Below are 26786 nucleotides of genomic sequence, written 5' to 3' on the forward strand. Positions count from 1 at the left end.
GAACAGAGAGACCCATTCAGACCAAATCACTTTGCATCACTTGTATCTACTACAATCTTTCCTTGTTGGAAATACTTGATATTACCTGGACAAGATAACAGGGAAGGAGACTTCCCTGTTCTGAGACCCTATTCTACTCCATTGCTATTTCTTTCCCTGTGTGAAGTGGAGGAGGGAAAACTACTTCAGTGTTCTGTGACCTCCTCAACATTGACAAATACCTCACTCTCTGGGATATCCTGTGATAGTAAAAGTACCTCCACAAATCCAAACCTTCATTTGCACCTCATTACACTATTCAAATTTAGGCATGTCCTGCTTCAACCTATTCTAATCTATTGATATTCCTTCCACAGCAAAATCTGTTGATTTGTCTCTTGGAAACTGGAATTGCCCCTTACAGTCACAGCCTGGAGAGATTAGCATCCTTTCATTAGGTGAGTCTGTTAGCATCATTTACCGTGTTTGGTGAACCCGATGTGGCCTCCTGTATAATCGGTGAGACCCAACATAGATTGGGAGACCATTTTGCTGAACATCTACGTTCTGCCCTCCAGAAAAAGCGGGATCTCCCAGTGGCCACCCATTCCAGTATGTCTATCCGTGGCTTCCTCCACTGTTGTGGTGAGGCCACACTTAGGTTGGAGGAACACCACCTTATATTCCATTTGGATAGCCTCCAACCTGATGGCTTGAACATCGATTGCTCGATCTTCCGGTAATAACCCAGCCCACCCCCCCCACCTTTGCCATTTCTCATCCCCTTTTCCCTCTATCACCTTATCTCCTTGTCCTCCCATCACCTTCTTTCTTCTGTCTCTTTCACCAATCAACTTCCCAGCTCTTTACTTCATCCCTCCCCCTTCAGGTGTCACCGATCACCTGGCATTTCTCTCTCCCCTCCCCCCACCTTTTAAATCTACTCCTCAGCATTGTCTCTCCAGTCCTGCTGAAGGGTTTCGGCCTGAAACGTCGACTGTGCTTTTTTTCCATAGGCGCTACCTGGCCTGCTGAGTTCCTCCAGCACGTCTCACATTGTTTAGTCAATTTCAGTACAGAATTGAGCATAAAAGCAGCTCCTTTTGTAACTATGGAATGTGAGCTGGCCCCAGTTAGAGAATAATCCTTGTAAACTGAAGCCTGACCACTTGAATTTCAATGAGAATGGGATCTGTGCAACTGATGTCAAAACTCTTGCCTTTGAATTGGTAGGAGGAGCATTTATGAAAAATTAATTCTAAACTCTTAGTCATTTTACAGAATGATCCATGCACACTAGATACTATCCTCTGGGACATCCTGTCGATGTGAAAAGGACTGCAGGGAATAAAAGAATCAACATTTTTTCTGTAGTGTATAATTTTATTTCCACATTTGAATGGTTCAGCAGCTCCAGATAAAACGACAATTTAAATTTAAGGCTCTACAAATGTTTCTGCAGAAAATTTATTGTGATTTTACAGTGATAATTCCTGTGCTGATCACTATTCAAAATTTGTCCGAAAAATAAATTACTTACACTATTGGGTTCAAATTACAGCTCGTTAGTGGCTTGATAGGTTTTGTAAGTGTCTTAATATCATTTCAATTCTTAAAAATCCTTTATATTTAGTTGCTTAAACTAACTTCTAATTGTCCAAGTTCCTTCAAATGGATTATGGAATGTTGCAGTTACAAAATGGAAATTCACCTTCACAGTATTGTTCACCGTCAGCTTGGTTTAGTTTGTGATGTGCAAAGGTGCATGCATATAGATGCGCTTTATTGATTATCGCTCAGCATTTAATACCATCATCCCCTTTAAACTAATCAATAAGCTCCAAGTCGTTGACCTGAACACCAACTTGTGCAATTGGATCCTGGGTTTTCTCACTTGCAGACCCCAGTCAGTTTTGATTGGGAAAAACATCTCCTCGACGATCTCTTTCAGCACAGGGCTATGTGCTTAGCCCCCTGCTCTACTCTCTTCATATCTATGACTGTGTGTCTAAGCACAGCTCCAGTGCCATATTCAAGTTTCCTGACAACACCACTGTTGTGGGCTGTATCAAAGGTGGTGATGAATCAGCATACAGGAGGGAGATTGAAAATTTGGCTGAGTCATGTCATAACAACCTCTCACTGAATGTCAGCAAGACCAAGGAGCTGATTGTAGACTTCAGGAGAGGGAAACCAGAGGTCCATGAGCCAGTCCTCACTGGAGGATCAGAGGTGGAGAGGGTCAGCAACTTTGAATTCTTGGCTGTTACCAGACATCCCACCCTGCAAAAACTCATTTCAGGGAGGTAGCACCATCAATTTGCGGGAGACTCCCGGAACTTCCGGGAGAGGTGGGATGTCTGCAGTAGAGTAGCTCCTTAGCAGCTAGCCAGCTAGTTTAAATAACGTTAGCTATGCTAATGAACGAATGACACCTGTTAAACTCACCTCAACATGTCTTTTACAGTCTTAACCCACCATGGACAATAGAAAAGTCACTGTTGCAAACAGTGCAGTGAGCAACACTGTCATTATTTTTGACCCCTATTAGGCAGGGGTACACTTTAGAGTAGTCTGGGGTGACGTACGTTTTATATATATATTTTTTGGAACACTCTGCCATGGCGCGCTCTCTCTCTCTCGCTTGCGCGCTCTCTCTCTGTCTCGCTCGCGTGCTCTCTTGCGCTCTTGCTTTCTCTCACTCGCAGGCTCTCAAAAAAATTGATTTCCGTGATACTGTATATAATTTGCCGGCATCAGGGAGCCACTATTCATATGCGGGAGACTCCCGGAACTTCTGGGAGAGGTGGGATGTCTGTGTTACTATTTCAGAGGACCTGCCCTGGACCCAGCATATAAATGCAATGGCGAAGAAAGCACAGCAGTGCCTCCACTTCCTTAGGCGTCTGTTGTGATTCGACGTGACATCAAAACCTTTGGCAAATTTCTGTCGTGGAGAGCGTATTGACTGGCTGCATCAAGGCCTGGTGTGGGAACACCAATGCCTTTGAACAGGTAGTGGACTCAGCCCAGTTCATCCTTCCAACCATTGAGCACACCTACATGAAATGCTGCTACAGGAAAGCAACATCTATCATCAGAGGTCCTCACCACCAAGGCAATGCTGTCTTCTTGCTGCTGCCATCAGGTAGAAGGTAGAATGTACAAGAGCCTCAGGACTTGCACCACCAGGTTCAAGAACAGTTACTACCTGTCAACCATCAGTCTCTTGAATAGAAGAGGATAACTACACTCACTTGCCCAACCACTGCGATGTTCCTGCAGTCAATGGTCTCACTTTAAGGACTCCTTATCTCATTATCTCATGTTCTCATTATTTATTGCTATTTATTTATATTTTCATTTGCACAGTTTGTTGTCTTCTGCACTTTACTTGATCTTTCTCTGATCCTGTTACAGTTACTATTCTATAGATTTGCTGAGTATGCCGCAGTTAAATGAATCTCACGGTGTATGTGCTGACATATACGTAATGTACTCTGATAATAACATTGTCATTGAACTTTGAACTTTATTGGGGACTACGTTTCATGATTCTTTGTAATTCCTCTGTGCAAGTCGATGTGCTTGTTTTTGCGATACACGTTGGCACCTTGTGGATAGTGCAGCAATACCTGTCTTTCCTCAGACTCAACTTACGGGCTCAAGACACACCTATAAAATGAACAAGTAAACTGAGCTTATATTCAACTATAAGGCTGAGGAAGGGCTGCAGCATTGAAGGCAATGCCTTTCGGGTGAGGCATTTAAAGTCAAAGCAGATTTTATTGTCATATGACAAGAGATTTGACTAAAAACATTACTTTTCTGAAGCAAATTGTGATGAACTAGCACCACAAAAAGTGAGGAGGTAGGTGGAGGCGAGGCTGGTTTAGGGGATGAGCTATGCTGGGGCATTGGGAGTCTGCAACCACGTTGCAGAGAGAGTTGGTGCTATCCCTCCCTGAGATGGAGTGAGCGATTTGGAGGGGAGTCAACGCGGAAGAGTTTCGATGCCCGTCCACCTAACCCGGGTGTGAGTTTGGATCACTCCAACTCCAAGCCGATTTGGTGAGATGGAGAAGGGCTTCGGGCTGTGTCGCTGCGCTGGGATCCGAGTCCTAGAGCAAGGCAATATCTGGTGCTTGGACAATTTAAATGTCAGCCCAGATAGCCTGGAAGCCTGAGTGTTGGGAATGGAAGCGAGGAATGGGCTGATGTTGCTCGCTCCCTCTGCAGTGCCGAGGATGAACTGATCTGGCTGGTGTGATGAATTGTAACCGAGGTTTGGGCCGCCTCCGGCTGCTCTGGGAACGGATCTACAAGATCCTTCTGTCTACAAGAAGGGTCAGAGCCGTCTCTATTTCCTGAGGAGACTGAGGTCCTTTAACATCTGCCTGAAGATGCTGAGGATGTTCTATGAGTCTGTGGTGGCCAGTGCTATCATGTTTGCTGTTGTGTGCTAGGGCAGCAGGCTGAGGGTAGCAGACACCAACAGAATCAACAAACTTATTCATAAGGCCAGTGATGTTGTGGGGATGGAACTGGACTCTCTCACGGTGGTGTCTGAAAAGAGGATGCTGTCTAAGTTGCATGCCATCTTGGACAATGTCTCCCATCCACTACATAATGTACCGGGTGGGCACAGGAGTACATTCAGCCAGAGACTCATTCCACCAGATGCAACACAGAGCGTCATAGGAAGTCATTCCTGTCCGTGGCCATCAAACTTTACAACTCCTCCCTTGGAGGGTCAGACACCCTGAGCCAATAGGCTGGTCCTGGATTTATTTCATAATTTACTGGCATAATTTACATATTACTATTTAACTATTTATTACTATTTTTCTATTACTATTCTATTACTATTTATTATTTCAATGACCATTACTATTTACTATTTACTAATAGTAATATTACTATTACTATTTCTATTACTATTTATTATTTATGGTGCAACTGTAATGAAAACCAATTTCCCCTGGGATCAATAAAGTATGACTATGACTATGACTATGGATCTGGGAACGCTGTCTGGTTTGGAATGCTGCTGGCTTGCTTCAGTTGTTTGCATGATTTGTGGGTTTTTTTCCCTATCTCTCTGTGCAGTGGTTTTTGGTCTTTTTAAAACTGGGTTATTTGGGTTTCTTGCTCTGTGCTCTGTAAGCAGATAAATTTCAAGGTGTATAATTTTTACATTCTTTGGCAATAAGTGTACTTTGAATCTTTGAATTTTGAATATGCACAAATGCAATTTGAACATTTTGAATTTGACGCTGCCCAGTCCATCAGGTACACATCCCTCCCCACCATCAGTAGTATCGAGATGAGGTACGACCTCAAGAAGGAAACATCTACCATCAAAGGTCTCCGTCATCTGTGCCATGCCATCTTCTCATGCATGGGCGCAATGATATACTTACAGTAAAATCACAGGTACATGGCATCAGATAGGCAGCACTGACCAGAAAAACATAAATTGAACATAGATTGTACCCAGTTTTTGCTAGAAAGACCACGATTAGAACAAGTAAAAATCCATTTTAGTGCAAAGTGATCAAAGTGGTCTCATGTTGCTATACTGTAGTGATTAGGGTTGTGCCACTTGGTTCAAGAACTGAAAGCTTGAAAGGGAATAGCTGTTCTTGAGCCTGGTGTTGAGGGACTCTAGGCTTCTGTACCTTCTGCCTGATGGCCTGGATGGTGAGGATCTTTGATGATAGGTTGTCTTTTTGAGGCCACACCTCATGTAGATACTATTGATGGTTGGAAGGGATGAGCCTGTGATGGACTGAGATGAGTCTGTTACTCTTTTATATTCCTATGCATTTGAATTGCTATACCAGACCATGATGCAACTAGCCAGGACATATGTAAATGTTTATTAGAGAATCCAATACCATAAAGATACACTGGATGGAAAGGAAGTAATGAATCTGTGATTCACTCTGGGCAGTGTTACTGCTGTCTGTCAGTCCACAGCAGTGCAGTTGCCGTACCGTACATGAATACAAGTTGTGCTATTATCAGTGGAGAATGAGTCTGTAAAACATTGAGCTGTCCGACTGCAGTTGTTCAGGTTCAGTGCTTTTCAAGCGTTGAATTATGTCAAATACTTTTTATTGAATAAAAGATTGGTTTAGCTGCAGTTGGGAGCTTTGTGCCCAATCTACGCAATGCTTTTTGGGAGGGAAGTGAAATCTATGGAGAAGATTTACTGGAATGATCTCAGAGATAAGGAATTTTAGTTACGTGGTGAGACTGGAGAAGTTGGGTTTAATCTTGGAGGAGAAGGGAAAAGGTGGAAAAGCAGTTTGAGGTACATGTTCAGTACAATGAAGAATGAAGACAATAATGGAAAAATATTTCTACTGAAGGATAGCCAAGATCCACAGATTATAGGTGATGGTGTTAAACTCAGAGCAGACATGAAGAATACGCTTTTCAAGCTACAAGTAGGTTCAATCTAAAATTCACAGAGAAAGTGAAATCATAGCTTTTCAAAAAGAACTAGATTATTATGGAAATGAAAAAAACAATCGCACAGCTTTGGAGAAAGAGGCAGGAAGGAGGACTTTTTGAAACACTCTCTTAATAATTTGACATGTACATAGAACCTAAATGGCTCCCTGCTCTGTTGTATTAATTCTGCAATTCTGTGAAATGAATAGGCAGCAGTGGTTTTGGTTGCTTCTTCACAGTGGGTTTGTGGTGGTAATGTGGCCAAGTTAGCTGAGCAGCAAAGCTAAACCTTGGTTTAGCAATCGAAAGTCCTCAGTCCAAATCCCACTGGCGCAGGTTAAATTCAGCTAATAATCTGGAATATATAGGATGGCATAGTGGCGCAGCTGGTAGATCTGCTGTCTTACAGCTCCGGCAGCCTGGGCTTGATCCTGATATCCGATGCTGTCTGTGTGGAGTTTGCATGTTCTTCCTGTGACAGTGTGGGTATCTACTGAGTCCTCTGAATTCATTCCACATCCCAAATACGTGCAGTGGTAGGTTAATTAGCCACTGTAAATAGATTGTAGGTGAGCACAGAGGTAGGAATAGAATCTCAAGAAAGTTGATTGGAGTACCTGGAAAAATAAAGTGGGCCAAATATGGGGATAGCATTGATAGTCAGAATGGACTCAGTGGGTCGAAGGGGTTGTATCCATGCCCTGTAATTCTATGATTGAGGATTAGGCTTTACGTTAGGCTAAAGGGGCTCAGATAACCTGGTGATGAACTCTGGCATTAATATTAGGAAATATGAATGGAGGGGTAGCACATTTGCTTTTGAGTCAGGAGGCTCCATAGCAAAAGCTGAACAAGGGATAAGTATCTTGAGTCACTACCTGTCCTCCCCACCCACTCACTCTCACATAGAACCCAATCTCACTCCAACTCTGCACCTTGAGATAGGCAGTGACAACTGAGACTTCAGGAACACACTGACAGCCTTGGCTGAGGCTTTATCAGCTGTCAAAGCTGCCATTGAGCATAGGTGTATTTAAATATCCCTGGCCTCAGAGAAGTTGCTACTGTTAATTTCTGTAATGTCACAGAAACCACGATTCTGCCCCCCCCCCAAAAAAAAACAACTCTGGTCTGGTGAGCTTTAAATTGAAGCAGTGAAGCAAGAGCCTTTATTTTAATATATGATTAGAATGAATTGTTGAATTTACCAAAAAATTCAAGGCTGTAGTTGGGTTCTTGGAAACCTTCCCAGTGTGGGTGTGAATAATATAGATACATTTTCAGTCCGGATTGAGCAGAAATATTTGCATCTACTTAATTGGTTCCTGCACTGCAGGGATACCCTGCAATCTCCCAAAATTAATAATTAATCCCTCAGTCACTGCTACAGCTAACCACTGGAAAGAAACCTTGATTCTTCCTATCTCTTTGTCTAAAGTGTATGAAAATGCAGTGAGGCAGAAGCATAGTTTATCACTTATATGAGGCGAACACTAGGCAGGGGAATAAAGGAATGCCTCTGGGTGAACTTCTCCATACTTTCACTACATATATGAATGTTAGGTGAAGAAATGCAGAGATGTTGCTCCAGGTTTGCCAATGGAATTAAAGTAGGTGCCGCAGTAAGAAGTGCAGGTTGGGCAGGAATTTGGGAAAGGACAGTTCAGGGTGAGGGCATAGACGTGCCCGAAGTGGTACAGTGCAGAGAAAGGCAAATCCAATACTTTGGACTGAGAAAGATTCCTTAGGATGCTTTTCTCAGGCAAACCAGTGGCAACATTACAATAGCCAATGAGTTGGAGATGGAGAAAGACCAGCAATGGCTCAGAATCTATGGAAAATCTAAAGACAAAATTAAAGCCTGCAGTCAAAACAGAATAATTTCCCCACAAAAAACACCGCTGTGTATAAACACTGAGTATAAATGTAAATGCAGGGTTTTATAACGATAAAGCTTGATTGATGGGGTGGGTGGGTTGCTTACAACACATTGGCTTTCTTCAGTGAGACATAGGAGAGTGCAGATGCTGGAAATCTGGAGCAGCACACGAAGCCCAGGAAGGAACTCAGCAGGTCGAATGCATCTATGGAGAGACCACAGAACACAGAGCATTACAACACAGTACAGGCCTTCCAGCCCACAATGCTCTGCCAACTCTTTAACTGACTCCACAATCAGTCTAACCTTCCTTCACATACAGCTTTCCATTTTTCCTTCAACCATGTGCCTGTCAAAGAGACTCTTAAATGCCCCTAATGTATCTGCCTCTACCACCACCCCAGCAGAGCTTTATTCCAGTAGGTCACCAGTTGTGCACTGCTGACACTGACTGTAGACAGGTCATCTGAGTCCATAGTCCACCGTAAAACTCTAAGCTTGTCAAAAGCAAGCACTGTGCCATAAATTATGGCCTTCTCTCATTATGCACGCTAGTGCACAGCAGTGTTACAGGTACTGAGATAAACTCAACACTAGTGGGCTGATTCAATATCTTGTGTATTCTGTCTGACTTGCCTTGAGAGTTGACTGATTCATGTGGACATTTAATCTGTAAACAAGTGTGTAATCTTTCCTGATAAAGAGGGTCAGATTGGGTAGATGTGAAAAGTCCTGGCTAATCGATGCTATTGTTATAAAACGTGGAGCATTGTTTAATCTGAGCAGAATCAGGGTTGGGAATGAAACTGAGACCGTGTGACAAGGGAGCAGAAGTAGCTCAGTCAGCCTTTCAAACCTGTGCCAAATTCCAAGATGATCGGAGCTGGTGTGCCCCGGCCTCATTTCTACCGTGCTGGCTCCCCACAGCTTTGAATTCTCAGACCTTTCAAAAATTTCTTTGCTTCCTCTTTAAAGAGCTCCAGTATTGAGTCTCCACAACCATTCAGAGGAGGGAAATCCAGAAATGCATCTCTCACACCACCAAATGTTTCCATCCGGTGGTGTGCTGGGGCAACGGCATCAACATGATGGTGCCAACAGGCTCAATAAACTGATTAGATAGGCCTGACGAAGGGTTCCGGCCTGAACCGTCGACTCATCTTTTCCATGGATGCTGCCCGACCTGCTGAGTTCCTCCAGCGTGTTGTGAGTGTTGCTTAGAAAGGCTGGCTCTGTTATAGGAGTCAAACTGGATATAATGGAGACTGTAGTAGAACAAAGGACCCCCCCGGAAAACCCTGGCAACTCTGGACAATGTTTCTCACCCTCTACATGCTACCTTGGCTGAACAGAGGAGCACTTTCAGTAATAGACTAAGACAACTGTGCTGCTCCAAAGAGCGCTATATGAGGTCATTCTCACCCTCAGCCATTAGGCTCTATAATGAGTCTACCGAGAGCCAGGGAAGTGATGATCCCCTCCCATTAGACTGTTAATAACCTCTAATTACCAGGGCTCTGTTTATCACACCTTGCTATCACGGACACCCTGTGCAATACTACCATCATTTCTTATCTGGATCGTGTGAATGTGCACCCATTGCTGTATAATATTACAGTAATTCTTGCACTAGTGTCTTATCAGTGTGAACTTGGAAATTTTGTAATCTTTGACTTGTAAATCTTGTACATCTTATTTTCAAGGTAAATTATTTTTTTATTCTTCCTTCTCTTCTAATAGTTATATATCTGTGCACTTGTAATGCTACTGTGACACTATAATTTCCTGTGGGATCAATAAAGTATCTATTTATCTAGCAAAGTTAAGTTTATTAGAAAATATATCATAGAACAACACAGCAGAGTATAGATCCTTCGGCCCACGATATTGTGCCAAGTCTAACCTACTCCAAGTTCGATCTAGTCTTCCCTTCCACATTGTCTACATAGTTGGATCTTCTTAAAAACATCAAAATTGATAAGTCCCCAGGGCCGGATATGATATACCCCAGGTTGCTGTGGAAAGTGAGAGAAGAGATTGCTGGAGTAGTAGCTATGATCTTTGAATCCTCTTTGGCTGCAGGGGAGGTGTCAGAGGATTGGAGAATGACAAATATAGTTCCCTTGTTTAAAAACGGTAATAGGGAGAATCCTGGGAACTACTGGTGAGTCTTACGTCGGTGGTCTGCAAACTACTGGAAAGGATTCTTAAGAATAGGATCTATGAGCACTTGGGGAAGTACAGTCTACTCAAGAATAGTCAACATGGCTTTGTGAAGGGAAGGTTGTGCCTCATGAGCCGAATTGAGTTTTTTGAAGAGGTAACAAAAGAAATTGATGAGGGTAGGGTGGTAGATGTGGTCTACATGGATTTTAGCAAGGCATTTGACAAGGTTCCCCACAAGAGACTCATCCAGAAAGTCATGAGGCATGGGATCAGTGGAACCTTGGCTGTTTGGATAAAAAATTGGCTTAAAGGAAGAAAGCAGAAGGTCGCAGTGGAAGGAAAGTATTCCGCCTGGAGGTCAGTGACTAGTGGAGTACCACAAGGATCTGTCCTTGGACCCCTACTCTTTGTGATTTTTATAAATGACCTGGATGAAGAGGCGGAAGGATGGGTGAGTAAGTTTGTGGATGACACGAAGATTGGAGGAGCTGTGGATGCAGCTGTAGGTTGTCGAAGGTTACAAGAGGATATAGACAGGATGCAGAGTTGGGCAGAAAAGTGGCAGATGGAGTTCAGTCTGGAACTGTGAGGTGATGCATTTTGGAAGGACAAACCAGAAGGCTGAGTACAGGGTTAATGTTCGGTTACTTAAGAGTGTGGATGAACAGAAGGACCTTGAGGTTCAAATTCATACATCCCTCAAGGTCACTGCACAGGTTGATAGGATAGTTAAGATGGCCTATGGGATGCTAGGCTTCATTAATAGGGGGTTTGAGTTCAAGAGTAGAGAGGTCATGTTGCAACTCTACAAATCTCTGGTGAGACCACACTTAAAGAGTATTGTGTTCAGGTCTGGTCACCTCATTACAGGAAGGGTGTGGAAGGTATGGAGAGGGTGCAGAGGAGATTTACCAGGATGTTGCCTGGATTGGAAAACAAGTCTTATGAGGCAAGGTTAGCAGAGCTGGGACTTTTCTCTTTGGAGCATAGAAGGATGAAAGGGGACTTGATAGAGGTCTACAAGATTATGAAAGGCATAGATAGGGTGGATAGCTAGTACCTGTTTCCCAGGGCACGAATAGCAAATACCAGAGGGCATATGTACAAAGTTAAGGGAGGGAAGTTTAGGGGAGACATCAGGGGTAAATTTTTTACACAGAGGGTTGTGGGTGCTTGGAATGACTTGCCAGGGATGGTGGTGGAGGCTAAAACATTAGGGGTATTTAAGAGCCTCTTGGACAGGCACATGGATGAAAGAAAAATAGAGGGTTACGGGGTAGTGTGGGTTTAATAAGTTTTTTTTAAGGAATATATGGGTTGGCACAACATCGAGGGCCGAAGGGCCTGTACTGTGCTGTAGTATTCTAGTGTCTAGCCCTTCATTTTTCTTTCATCGATGTACCTATCTAAGAGTCTCTTAAATGTCCCTAATGTTACTGCCTCTACCACCACCTCTGGCACCATAGTCTATGCACCTATCATTCTCTGTGTACAAAAACCTGCCTTTGACATGCCCTTTATATTTTTCTCCTAACATCCTAAAGCTATGGCCACTTGTAATAACCACCTTCACCCTGGGAAAATGTCTCTGGCTGTCTACTCTATCTGTACCTCTTATCATCTTGTATAACTCTATTGAGTCACCTGCCATCATTTTTTGCTCCAAAGAGAAGAGCCCTAGCTCACTCCAACCTATGCTCATAAGACATGCTTTCTAACCAAGGCAGCAACTTGGAAAATTCCCTCTGCATCCTCTCTAAAGCTTCCACATCCTTCCTGTAACGAGGTGACCAGAAGTGAATAGAATACTTCAAGTGTCGTCTAACCAGAGTTTTACAGAGCTACAACATTACCTTATGGCTCTTGAACTCAATCCCCCAAGAAATAAAGCTCAAAACGTTATATGTCTTCCTACCCACCATATCAACTTGTATGGCAACTTTGAAGGATTGATGGACTTGAACCCCCAGTTCCCTCTATTCTTCTGCACTGCTAAGAATCCTGTCACTAACTCTATATTTTGCCTTCAAGTTTCAAAAGTGAATCACTTCACATTTTTCTGGACTGAATGCCATCCGTCATTTCTCAGTCAAGCTCTGCATCCTGTCAATGTCCCATTGTAACCTAGGACAACCTACTACACTATCCACAACACCACCAATCTTCGTATTATCTGTAAACTTACTAGCCCACCATTCCAGTTCTTCATCCAAGTCATTTATAAAAATCACAAAGAGCAGGGGCCCTAGAGCAGATCCCTGCGAATCACTACTGGTCACCAACCTCCAGGCAGAATATGCTCCATCCACTACCACCCTTTACCTTCTATAGGCAAGTCAATTCTAAATCCATACAGCCAAGTTTCCCTGAATCTATTCCAACTTTCTGAATAAGCCTACTGTGCTGATTACTGATTTAACTAAAATCTATATACATTTTTTTTCTTGAGACATTGTAAGTGTTCCTTACTTTGATGTACTCTTGTTAATTTTGGATAATAGTAATAAAAAGATTTGAAAAGTAAATCTATATACATCGCATCCACTGCTCTAACTTCATCTATATGTTTGATCTCTTTCTCAAATAATTCAATCAGAGTCATGAGGTGTGACCTGTCCCTCTTAGAGCCATGTCCCTAATCACATTATATTTCTCCAAATGATCGTAAATCCTCTCTCTAAGAATCCTTACCAATTGTTCACTAACCGCTGGACAATAATTCCCAGGGTTATCCCTATTACCTTTCTTAAACAAAGGAATAGCATTTGCCAACCTCCAGCCACCTGGCATTATTCCTGTGGCCAGTGAGGGTGCAAAGGTTATCACCGAAGGTGCAGCAATCTCTTCTCTCTCTTCCTGGAGAACCCTGGGGTATATCCAATTGGGCCTCAGGGACTTTTCTATCCTAAAGTTTTTCAAAAGTTCCAGCATATTCTTTTTCTTAATATTGACACGTACCATCATATCAGCCTGCTCTACGCTGACCTCACATTCGTCAAAGTCCCTCTTACTGGTGAATATTGAAGAAAAGTATTCATTAAGGACCTCCCCTAACTCTAGGCACATGTTTCCTCTTTTATCTCTAATTGGTTCTACCCTCGCTCTAGTCATCCTCCTGTTCTTCACGACTGTCTTAGGGTTTCCTTAGTCCTACTTGTCAAGGCCTTCTCATGTCTCCAAGTCCATTCTTAAGCTTCTTCTGGCTACCTTCTATCTCTCAAGAGTCCTGTTTGATCTTTGCTTCCTAACCTTAAGAATGCTTCTTTCTTCCTTCTGACTGGATATTCCACATCTTTTGTCAACCATTGTCACCTTTAACCTGCCATTATTTTCTGCTCAATGGGACAAACCTATCCAGAACCTCATGCAAGTGCTCCCTAAACGGCCTTCACATTTTTCTTGTACATTTCTCTGAGCACATCTGCTTCCATGTTTCTGCCTAATAGCATCATAATCCCCCCCATCTCTAACTAAGTGCTTTCCCATACTGCCTGCTGTGATCCCTGTCCAAGATTATGGTAAAGGTCATGCATTGTGGTCACTGTGTCTGGAATGTTCACCAAGCAAGAGGTCTGTCACCTGAACAGGTTCATTGCCTAGTTCCAGATTTAATATGGCCTCTTCTCTAGTCAGCCTGTTTACATATTGTATTAGGAATCCTTCCGGGCACAGCTAGCAAATTCTACCCCATGTAAACCTTTTGCACTGAGGAGGTCCCATTCAATATTAGGGAAGTTGGAATGACTTATGATAACAACCCTGTTGTTTTTGCATCTTTCCAAAATCTGGCTCCCGATCTGCACCTCAGTGTCTCTGTTACTAATGGGATGGGGTCTATAGAGTAATCCCAATAGAGTCATTGCTCCCTTCCGGTTTCTGACACTGGCTACTGTCAATCACTCCATGATGCCCTCCCTTTCTGCAGCCGTGATACTTTCCCTGTTTATCATGACACTTTCCCACCTATTGTTAGCTCCCTCCCTGTGCCTTTTGAAAAATCTAAATGCTGCAACAATTAGCAGCCATTCCTGCCTTTGTGACAGCCAAGTCTCTGTAATAGCCACAACGTTGTATTTCCAGGGACTGACCCACATTGACCTTTGTTTGTTATTTGCCATGTTGTAAGATGTGGACCATGCAATACACACAAAATGCTGGAGGAACACAATAGGCCATGCAGCATCTATGGAAAAGAGTGAACAGTCGACGTTTCGGGCCGAGACCCTTTAGCAGGTGTCCTGATGAAGGGGTTTGACCCAAAATGTCAACTGTTCACTCTTTTCTGTAGATGCTGCCTGGCCCACTGAATTCCTCCAGCATTTTATATGCTTTGCTTTGATTTCCAGCATTTGCAAATTTCCTCTTGTTTGCTTTCTATGTTGTTGGCAAATTTTTCTATAGGCATCCGTTAATCTCGTGGGACCATAGATTTGCGCCTTGCAAGGTTTCCAGGGTGCAGGCCTGGGCAAGGTTGTATGGAAGACCGGCAGTTGCCCATGCTGCAAGTCTCCCCTCTCCACACCACCGATATTGTCCAAGGGAAGGGCATTAGGACCCATACAGCTTGGCACCGGTGTCGTCGCAGAGCAGTGTGTGGTTAAGTGCCTTGCTCAAGGACACAACACACCGCCTCAGCCAAGGCTCGAACTAGCGACATTCAGATCACTAGATGAACGCTTTAACCACTTGGCCACGCGCCAAGACAATTTTTTCTACATAAGTGGGTTTGCCATTACCTTCTGGGCAGTGTCTTTATAAGCCAGGTGGCCCCAGCCATTATCAATACTCTTTAGAGATTGTCTGCCTGGTGTCAGTGGTCACATAACCAGGACATATGATATGCACCAGCTGCTCCTACAACCATCCATCACCTGCTCCCATGGTTTCACATAATCCTGATCGGTGGGTGGGGGGGGGAGGCGGGGGGAGGCTAAGCAGGTACTACACCTTGCCCAAGGGTGACCTGCAGGCTAGTGGAGGGAAGGAGCGCCTTACACCTCCTGTGGTAGAGACGCATCTCCACCTACCACCTATTTCTTTTTCCTGATACTTCTCCCATTAAAATAGACACATTCAACCTATCCAACTGACTGTGGTTATGCCTTTACATTGCCTATCCTTCCTCACAGTCTCTCTACACACTAAATCTAACTTTACACTAACTGCTCCGTCATTTAATCTGTCATTCTTGTTCCCATCCCCTAGTGAAACTAGTTTAAACCCTCCCAACAGATCTAGCCAACCTGCCTGCAAGGATATTGGTCCCCCTCAAATATATGCGTAACCTATCCCTTTTGTATAGGTTTTTTCTTCCTTAGAAGAGATCCCAGTGTTTCACAAATCTACAACCCTGTCCCCTACACCAGCTCTTCAGCCACCTATTCATCTGATAAATCATCCTATTTTTACCCACACAGGCATCAGTGCAGAGGTTACCACTCTTGAGGTTCTGCTTTTCAGCTTCATACCTACTGTAACTCCCGATATTCTTTCTTCAGGACCTTATCCTTAAAACCTCCACAAAATCTCTTAAGCATTCCCCTAACCATTGCCACCACTATAGATGGAAACTGCACCATCTTGGATCGCAAGACCCTGCAGTGGATAGTGAGGTCAGCTGAGAAGATCATCAGGGTCTCTGTTCCCACTATTAGACATTTTCACCACACGCTGCATCCGTAAAGCAAACAGCATTATGAAGGACCCCACGCACCCCTCATACAAACTCTTCTCCCTCCTGCCATCTGGCAAAATGCACTGAAACATTCCGGCTCTCACAACCAGACTATGTAACAGTTTCTTCCCCCAAGCCATCAGACTCCTCACTACCCAGAGCCTGGACTGACACCAACCTACTGCCCTCTACTGTGCCTATTGTCTTGTTTATTATTTATTGTAATGCCTGCACTGTTTTGTGCACTTTATGCAGTCTTGGGTAGGGCTGTAGTCTAGTGTAGTTTTGTGTTGTTTTTTACGTAGTTCAGTGTAGTTTTTGTATTGTTCATGTAGCACCATGGTCCTGAAAAACATTGTCTCATTTTTACTGTGTACTGTACCAGCAGTTAAGGTTGAAATGACAGTAAAAAGTGACTTGACTTGACGACTTGACACTCTTCTCTTCTCCTTCCCTTTTGAGCCACAAAGCCAGACTCAATGCCAGAGATCTGCAGCTTGCTGCAGCCTTGCCCTAGTAGATTGCCCCCTCCCCATAAAAATATACATTAAAATATACTTGTTATTGTGTAGAATAGCCACAGGAGTATTCTGCACGTTCCCTGTCCTGACAGTCACCCAGCTACTTGCTTACTGCAATTCTGGGGTTACTATTTCCCTGTAGTTCTTATCTCTCACCTCCTCATTGTCCTGAATGAGACTAAGGTCATCCAGCTGCAGCTCCAGTTCCCTAACATGGTCTGTAAGGATCTCCCCCGCAGAAGAACCTCTCGCGGATATAGCAGTGAGGGAGAGTGGATGGGACCCATATCTTTCACATCTTGCATGAGAAGCACACCGCTGAGTTGGGCTTAATTCTCCCAACTCTAGCTCGGCATGAATAGGCAAAGCAAGAGTAACCTTAGAGAAACCACAACCTAGAGGGAAATGAGCTGTCAACATTTTGGGTCGAGAACCAGTCTAGATGAAGGGTCTTGGATCAAAATGCCAACTGTCTCTTGGCTTTCTTCTTTGATGTTGCTACATGCAGCTGTTTTAAACGTGGGAATCAGGAGCTTCAGATTCCAAGTTCAGAAACCATAAAAAACTAGTGGATAGGAAAAAACACATAATGAGAAAGATTAATAAAATCTTGACTTTTATCTCAAGAAGCAGCGAATACCAGGCAACAAAAGTTATTTTACAGTTATACGAAGCATTGATCAAGCCTTAATTAGCCTATGCCATTTCAGGAAGATTGTATAGGGTAATGCAGGGCTGATTAATCTGAATGTCAAGAATCTCTCCTGAGAGCAGTTTGTGTGGAGTAGATTTACAGGGCTTTTTCCATCAATTAAGGGATGATCTAAATGAGGTATTTATGATCATCAAAGGTTATGAAAGGGTAGATAGAACCAGTTCCTGGAATCCCAAGCAACACTGCTATAGTGTCTTTAGATGGCACAGTGGTACAGCTGGTAGAGCTGCTGGCTCACATCGCTGGTGTCTTGTGTTTAATCCTGTCCTCTGCTCCTGTCTGTGCCAAGTTTGCATGATTTCCCACACAGACTTCCTCCCAGTGCTCTGCTATCCCCTAACATCCCAAAAGCATGTACTATAGGTTGGTAGGTTAAATAGAATCGGGGGTTGGGAATCAATGGGGTATGAGGAGAATGAAGTTAATATAGGCTTAGTCTAAATGGGTAGTTGATAGTTGGCACAGACTCAGTGAGGTTGTTTCCTTCTTGTACGACACCATGAAAACAGCCCTCAGCATTTATAGAACAAGGTGGAACAGGTTTGGATTTGGAGTTGGATTTCAGAGGCATTATCAGGAAGCTCTTCATCATTCATAGAGTTTCCTGGCAAAATAAGACAGAAACAAGAGATACTACAGATACTGGTAATCAAGAGCAACTCACAAAGTGTTGGAGAAACACAGCTGATCAGGTAGCATCTATGGAGGGAGATGTTTTAGGTTGAGATCTTTCACCAGGAATGTCAATGCTGCCCTGGTGTTTTCCAACTGACTGCATAACCCCTCTGTTCCTTTCCTTTCCCCATATCTCATTGGCACTATCACCTCTTCTCTTTCCCCTCCCTGCTCTTGTTCTGCCCATCACACCCATATTCCTTGCACCAGTTTCCCTCCTCACCTCCTTCCATTTATTCCATGGCCCACTGGCCCTCCTGTCAGATTCCATTTTCTTCAGCCCTGTATTATTTCCACCTATCACCCACAAGCTTTTTACATCATTCCCACTCTCTAACACCATCACCTGTCTATCACCCATTTATCTGGATCAATCTATCACCTTTAAGCTCCTGCTCCACAACTTACACTACCTTTTTATACTGACTATCTCCCCTTGTTCTTTCCATTCCTGATGAAGGGGCTCAACCCAAAATTGACTTAAATTCCCTTCAATGATTCTGCCTAATCTGATGAGCTTCTCCACCATTTGTGTGTTTTACCTTTGCAATAATTAGGCTTTCTAAGTAGAGGTTGATGGATTTTTCTGAAGTGATGGATTTGGAAGAAAGTGGAATGTTTGCAATTGGGAGGCAGTTTAGTTTTGAGGCAACTACAATGCAGAACAGGATTGTGAAGTTGAATGACATATTCCCCCTTAGATGGGAGATGAGCATTGCTGGTCAGGTAGTCTACCCAACTTTCAGCTAGAGGTAGCTTCTTCACTGTCAGTCTACTGTAGCATACGTCTGACCTCCAGAATAAATAATTAGACCATAAGATATAGGAGCACAATTAGGCCATTTTCCCATCGAGCATGCTCTGCCATTTCATTATGGATGATCCATTTTTCCTCTCAGCCCCAATCACCTGCCTGCCCCCCACCTCCCACCACTGTATCCCTTTTTGTCCTGACCAGAAAAGAACCTATCAACCTCTGCCTTAAATATATATATAGACTCTCCACATCCACTCTATCAAGGCCTATAAGTTTCAATTAAGTCACCCTTCATTCTTCTGAATTCCAGTCAATACAAGCACAGTGCCACCAAACACTCTTCATATGACAAGCCATTCAATCCTGGAATCATTTTCATGAACCTCCTTTGAACCCTCTCCAGTTTTAGCTCATCCTTTCCAAGATAACGATAGTCCAAATGAGGCCTTATTAGTGCTTTATAAAGTGTCAACATTACCACCTTGCTTTTATATTCTAGTCCTCATGAAATGAATGCTAACTTCACATTTGCCTTCCTCACCACAGACTCAACCTGCAAATTAACCTTTAGGGAATCCTGCACAAGGACTCCCAACTCCATTTACGCCTCAGATTTTTGTATTTTCTCTCCATTTAGAAAATAGTCAACCCTTTCAGTTTTTCTACCAAAGTGCATGACCATACACTTTCTGACACTTTATTCCATCTGCCACTTCTTTGCCCAATTCTCCTAATCTATCTAAATCCTTCCACCTATTTTTGTATCATATGCAAACTTTGCAACAAAGCCATCAATTTCATAATCTAAATCATTGATATATAATGTAAAAAGAACTGGTCCTAACACAGACTCCTGTGGAATGCCACAAGTCACTGGCAGCCTACGAAAAAAGTTTCCCTTTATTTCCACTCTTTGCCTCCTGTCGATCAGCCACTGCTTTTTCCATGCTAAAATCTTCCCTGTGTTACCATGGGCTCATAGCTTGTTAAGCAGTCTCATGTGTGACACCTTGTCAAGGGTCTTCTGAAAATCCAAGTACAGAACATCAACCAATTCTCCTTTGTCTATCCTGTTTGTTATTTCTTCAAAGAATTCTAACAGATTTGTCAGGCAAGATTTTCCCTTGAGGAAACCATGCTGACTACGGCCTATTTAATCATGTGCCTCCAAGTACCACAAAACCACATCCTTAACAATCAACTCCAACATCTTCCCAATCACTGAGGTCAGACCAACTGGTCTATAATTTCCTTTCTTCTACTTCTTTCCCAGCTTGCAAAGTGGAGTGACATTTGCAATTTTCCAGTCTTCCAGAACCATTCCAGAATCTAGTAATTCTTGAAAGATTATTACTAATGCCTCCAAGATATCACAAGCCACTTCTCTCAAAACACTGGGGTGGGCTCCATCTGGTCCAGTAACTTATCTACTTTCAGATCTTTCAATTTTCCAAGAATCTTCTCCCTAGTAATTGTAACTTCACACATTTCATGACCCCTGACACCTGGAACTTTCACCATACTGCTAGTGTCTTCCACAGTGAAGACTGGTGTAAAATACTTATTCAGTTCATCCGCCATTTCCTACCTCTCCAACATTGTTTTCCAGCAGTCCGATATCCATTCTCACCTCTCTTTTACACTTTATGTATTTGAAGAAACTTCTGGTATCCTTTTTAATATTTTTGGCTAGCTTACTTTTGTATTCCATCTTTACCTTCTTAATAACTTTTTAGTTGCCTTCTGATGATTTTGAAAAGCTTCCCAACCCCCTAACATCCAACTAATTTTCCTCTATTCTATGACCTCTCTTTGGCTTTTATGTTGGCTTTGAAGCCCATTGTTAGCCATTGTTGTGTTATCTTGCCTTTAGAATACTTCTTCCTCTTTGGGATGTATACATCCTCCGCCTTCCAAATTGCTTCCAGAAATCTCAGCCATTACTGCTCTGCCATCATCGCTGCTAGTGTTCTTTTCCAATCAATTCTGGCCAACTCCCCTGTAATTCCCTTTACTCCACTGTAATACTGATACATCTGACTTTAGCTTCTCCTTCTCAAATTTCAGGGTGAATTTGATCATATTATGATCACTGGCCACTAAGGGTTCCTTTACCTTAAGCTCTCTGATCAATTTCAGTTCATTACACAATGCCCAATTCAGAATAGCTGATCTCCTGGCGGGCTCACCACAAGCTGCTCTAAAAAGCCATCTCATAGGCATTCTAGAAATTCCTCCTCTTGGGATCCGGCACCTAATTAATTTTCTCGATCTGCCTGCATATTTAAATCCCCCATGACTATAGTAGCATTGCCCTTTTGGCGTGCATTTTCTACCTCCCATTGTAATTTGTAGACCATATCCTTAGTACTGTTTGGGGGTCTGTATATAGCTCCTATCAAGGTCTTTTTACCCTTGCAGTTCGTTAACAATATCCACAATGACTCAACACCCTCTGACCCTATGTCACCTCTTTCTAATGATTTAATTTCAATTTTTACCACACCCTCTGCCTTCCTGCCTGTCTTTTCAATATTGTGTATATCCTTGGGCATTAAGTTCCCAGCTATAATCTTCTTTCAGTTATGATTCAGTGATGCCTACAACATCATACATGCTAATCTGTGACTGTGCTACAAGTTCATCAACCTTATTCCGTATACTGTGTGCATTCAAATATAACACCTTTGGTCCTGTATTCACCCTTTTCGATTTTGTCTGCCTTTTACATTGCAACTCATCCTACTGACTGCAATTCTACTTATCCTCAGCCTCTCCTCGCTAAGAATCTCACTACACTTTGCCTTTTTGTAAACCAGCTATCTTATCTTCAGCACTATCACTCCAGTTCCCATCACCCTGCCAATTTAGTTTAAACCTACCCAAACAATGCTAGCTAACTTGCCTGCAAGGATGTTGCTCTCCATCGGGTCCAGGTGCAAACATCCCTTTTTGTACAGGTTGTACCTTCCCCAGAAAAGATTCCAATGATCCCTAAATCTGAACCCCTGACCCCTGACCCCCGCACCAGTTCCTCCACAATGCATCCACCTGCCAAATCATCCTATTTTTACCCTCACCGGCACATGGCACAATCATTCATTGACATATACGGGTTTACTTGCACACAAGTAGTACTGTAGTGAAGAAGCATTTGGTCTCAATTTCGTTATTGCAGATATGATTTTTGTATCTTGCATGGGAATTACTGGCAGGGTTGATCACTGCAGTTAGTTGTCTGAGTTCTTCTAAAGCATCTCCCCAATCTATATCCTCTGACATCAAGAAGAGTAAGAGTTCGGCACGGACTAGAAGGGCCGAGATGGCCTGTTTCTGTGCTGTAATTGCTATATGGTTATATGGTTATAAGAACAAGTTCCACAGGTATGTGACTGCCTGCAGATTCCCCTCCAAGTCACACACCATCCTGACTTGGAACTGCATTGCCAGCTTGTCACTGGGTCATCCTACCCAGCAGCGTTACTCAAGTACCTTCACCTGAAGGACTGCAGCATTTCTAGGCCGCAGCAGCTCACCCTTCCTTTCTTAAAGATGATCAATTAATACTGGCTTGCCAGTGATTCCCAGATACTGATAAAATTAATAAAAAAGATACACACACATATTGGCATATGTTCCTCACAAAGACATGGTATACAAATAAATGCACATACACTGTCATATATTAGAAGTATATGTATATGTGGATGTGCAGACATGCGTGCACACGCACGCACACACACATGCAAACACGTGAGAGCATTTACTGGATTTGTAGAGTAAATAGCTAATAGTGATTTAATGAACACAAGATTCACCTGAAGCTGGAAATCTTGAGCAACACACACAGAAAGCTGAAGGATCCCAACAAGTTAGGCAGTATCTGGAGGGGAGTAAGCAGTCAATATTTTGGACCTAGACTCTTCAGAGTCCTGATGTTTTTGTGAATGATCAAGTCGAACTGTTGAAAGGCTTGGCTACTGTGAGCATAATTCAAGCATTGGTAGTATCCATTAGTGATGGCAGCAAGTTGCCTGTGAGCCAGAAATATGAGTTCTCTTCTGCTTCATTATCATCTGCAGTGAATGCAAAGCAATATATGATAGGTATATTGACCAGGAGTAATCAATATATTGAAATATGCATGACACTACCAAATAAGAACAGAGTGATCTATTGAACATAATACACATCGGATCTCTGCTAGAAATTGGGTAAACAAACTACTCTTGGGAAGACACTAAACCATGAAATTTCAAGGTTGTTAGTGATGAAGCACTTAGACTTGGCTAAAACGCAGATGTCAGCTGACCTGTGAATGAAACAACAGTACAGAGAAATTTAGTAGGAATTGGGTTTCATCTGAATACTTATCTGTCTGTTGAAGCTTATTGAAAAGACAATAAACTGAACAATATATAGTCGTAGGCACCCATACACACACCAACACAAATACACACACACACAAACACCCACGTGCATGCATGCATACACGCGCACACGTACACACTCCTATGCATATGTATGTATATCCATACAGATATGTACGCCAACACACACGCATGCGAAAATTAACAAGGATACATGTAAGTCACACAAACATTTACGAACATGATTTCCTTCTGTCTCTTTAGCAGAGGGAAAGGAACACAAGCAATTTCCTTGGGGTTGAGGGTGTTTGTATCCCTTCCACCTCTATGGGTGTTGAAGTGGTTCATGAAGTGATGGGAGAGGGTTTGCTGAATGACAGTATGGGAGAGACATTTTTTTTCACCAGTGGAGCTGGAGCCAGGGAGAGTGGTTAGTGAGTGGCAGTGTGACGGGCCTGCTGTAACAATGGCAAAGACATCAACACAAGATGTTGGCCAGGATTCTAGTAACGTGAACTCCCAGATCCAGTGTAACCTGCTCAAAATGAACTGATGCATTGTATTGATAGTTAGCGGGATGAAAATCTGTAGGGTATTTTTTTAACTTATTTGGCAAGTATTTATAAGTTGGACTGCTCTGCCTGTGACTGCGGATTAATCAATGATTTAAAGTAGATTTGCATAATTATTTGAACAGGAAATGTTTGTCGTGGTACATTCATTACTGCACAAAGGAGGCCATCTAAGGAGTCAAGCCTTGCTTTGATGCTTTCCTTAAGTGTTGGTTCGCTGCATCTTCCATTATGATATTTTCCTTTCAGTACTGATCCAATTTTCTATAGATGTCATTGATTATACCTGCTCCCAAGCTTTCAGAGCTAAAAGTTTCTGGTCATTATCACTCACTGCATAATTAAGTTCTATCTCACATTTTGCCCATCATCCCCCCCCCCCCCCATTGTAACCTCTTGTGCAAAATCTTGGTCTTTGTTCTATCAATCAATGGGTACAACAATTCTTTGCCTGCTGTGCAATAACCTGTCATGATAAATCAGATCTCCCTGTAGTCAACCTTTTCTCCAAGAAACACAACCCCAAGCTTCTTTCCCTAACGCTTAGCCGCTTTATTCCCAGAAAATTCTGCTAAATTTCTACTGCACCCTCTCAATGATATACACATCCTTCATACCCTGGTGGTTGGATCTTAAAGCAATAGGCTAGCTGTAATCCAACCAGAACTTTATGAAGATTCAGCAGAACTTTTCTGCTCTTATACTCAATGCCTTGGTTTGTGAAGCTCTTAGATTTATACTGGCTTATATTTAAGGAAAGAGTATATTCGGAAGCCCTTACACTACCTGGGAGAGTAAAAATGTCTTCCTGATCTGAATAGTCATACGATACGGAAACAGGCCCAGTGGCCCACCAAACCTGCTGACCATCAAACATTGAGCACCAATCTGTAATAATTCTACACTGATGCCATTTAATTCTCTATACATGCCTCCCGGATTCTACCACTCACTCTCACTAAGGAAAACTTCCAGTAGCCAATTATCCTCCCGTGTTTGGGATGTGGGGCGGAAACAGAACCCCCGGGGTCTGTGCACGTAGAGGCCAGGGTGGGGCTATGAGTGAGCAAGTCTATCAGCTGTTCCACCCTGCCACATCACGTGACTGTCAATGAAGCCTGGAGGAACTGGATGTTTGTAAATAGGTGAAAAAATCTGGCAGCATCCTTCTCATTCGTCATGTGCTTACCTATGCATCAATATTGTGAGGGTTTAAATTCAGGCACCGGACCAGCTGTAACTGGTGACTGGACAACTAATACAAATTTGACAACGTCCTATATAGCCGCTCAACCATTTTATCTATTATCGCTGTCAGTCTAACTAAAGTCAATATTTTTTGATCCACATCTTTTTAAGTCAGGGAAAGAAGGTATTAAAGCACAAAACTGGGGAGTTAGATTGCGTGATGGCAATTACATAAATCATGTCTATCATTCACCAATGGACAGGTGTGGCAGTAGAAGCTTTTACCATTCAATAAAAGATTGTAATAAATCTCTTGAAAACACATGGGCACATAAATGAAAGCAATATAGAGATCACAGGCATTTCGAAACATGCACAAATCATATGTTATGCGCCAGAAGCCAGAGGTAAATAGATCTAGAATAACAAAGCAAAGCTTCTGCATCACCGTTCCAGGTTTGTAATTCATCTTCTTTTCTACATTCAGATCTTCATTGATGAATAGATCCAAAGACCACATTGAACTCACCCCCTGAAAAACGTATGAATGCAATCCCCTCCACGGCATTTGAATGAAATTTCAGTTTGGACAACCTAGACAACCTAAATAAATGCGTGAGAGCATATGTACATTGAACAACTCTGACACTGGAAACCTCTTACAACAGTAAATGCTTAGTTCAAAGTTCAAAGGTTCATTTATTATCATAGAATGTATGCAGTATACAACTCCGAGGTTCGTCTTCTCCAGATAGCCATGAAACTAAGAAAAATCATGGCAGTCGTTCAAAGAGAATCATCAAATCCACCCCTCACCACATAAAAAAGAACGGCAACATGATCATTAACGGAGGGTGGAGCTTAGGATGATGGTGCTCAACGGTGACTCCTTTGCTTGCATCTTCAGAAACAGCTCTGTTTCTATCTTTAACATCTCTATCTTTCCTTTTCAGGGTTCTTTTGACCTGGAGTTGCACGCCGTCTTCGGGTCTTTGTGGAAATGGGATCCGCTCATAGGGTCTAACGACTGGACGCTTTTCGATAGGCCAAGGAAGTGGCCTGGAAGATCAGCGTGCCTTCAGAGTGCCAGATTTTCATGGCTCTGAAGGCAGGCAGTTTCGAGGTTGGTGGGTGAACACGGAAGATTGAAAACAGCGAGCTGGCTGCTGGCTGCGTGCCCAGAGACCCGAGTTCTGGAAGCTCGGAAAAAGTGACGCAACGGACTTTTAACGAAACAACTCACTGACTTATGGTATTATGTCTCCCTTCTTGCTGTGAAACGAGGACATCTTTTTCCCTTATTAGAGAGAGGGAGAGAGCCTGTGGTATGTTGAATACCGGGTGAACGAGTAGTCTTTGGGGTACTGCAAGTCTGTGTCTTTATTGATGCTTTGCTGCACACTTGAGTGCTCGGTGGAGGGTGCAGATGCTTTTTTGCTGGTGAGGGTGTCATCGCTTTGCTGCTGCTTATGCGTGGGAGGGGGGAGCTGGGGGGCTTTGGGGTTCTAACATCTAACTGTCATTCATTCCTTGGGGCACTCCTCTGTTTTTGTGAATACTTGCAAAGAAAAAGAATTTCAGGATGGATATTGTATACATTTCTCTGACATTAAATATATCTATTGAAACCTACAACCCCCTCATACAAAACACAACAACCTCCCCACCCACACAAGAAAACTAACAAACAGAACAAGAACATTGACCCCAAACCTCCCCTCCCCCTGTGCAAAATGCAACAAGAATATTAACCCCTAAACCCCCTCCCTTCACACAAAAAGACAATGAGAAAGAATGGGCAAAAGCACAGAATATAAAAAGCATAAGA

At 42.9% G+C, this 26786-nt stretch overlaps 1 long non-coding RNA gene across 1 annotated transcript in view; it reads left to right on the plus strand.

Moving 5' to 3' along the window:
* The window catches only part of LOC134359416 (uncharacterized), a 114502-nt gene extending 88270 nt beyond the window's left edge, over positions 1–26232 (plus strand). Inside the window, exons 2-3 of the long non-coding RNA XR_010021115.1 lie at positions 357–437; positions 25912–26232. This is a non-coding gene — a long non-coding RNA (uncharacterized LOC134359416). The remainder of the gene's footprint in view (positions 1–356; positions 438–25911) is intronic.
* Positions 26233–26786: the final 554 nt, after the last annotated feature.

Source organism: Mobula hypostoma, chromosome 1 (assembly GCF_963921235.1).
Source record: "Mobula hypostoma chromosome 1, sMobHyp1.1, whole genome shotgun sequence".
Classification (NCBI taxonomy): Eukaryota; Metazoa; Chordata; class Chondrichthyes; order Myliobatiformes; family Myliobatidae; genus Mobula; species Mobula hypostoma.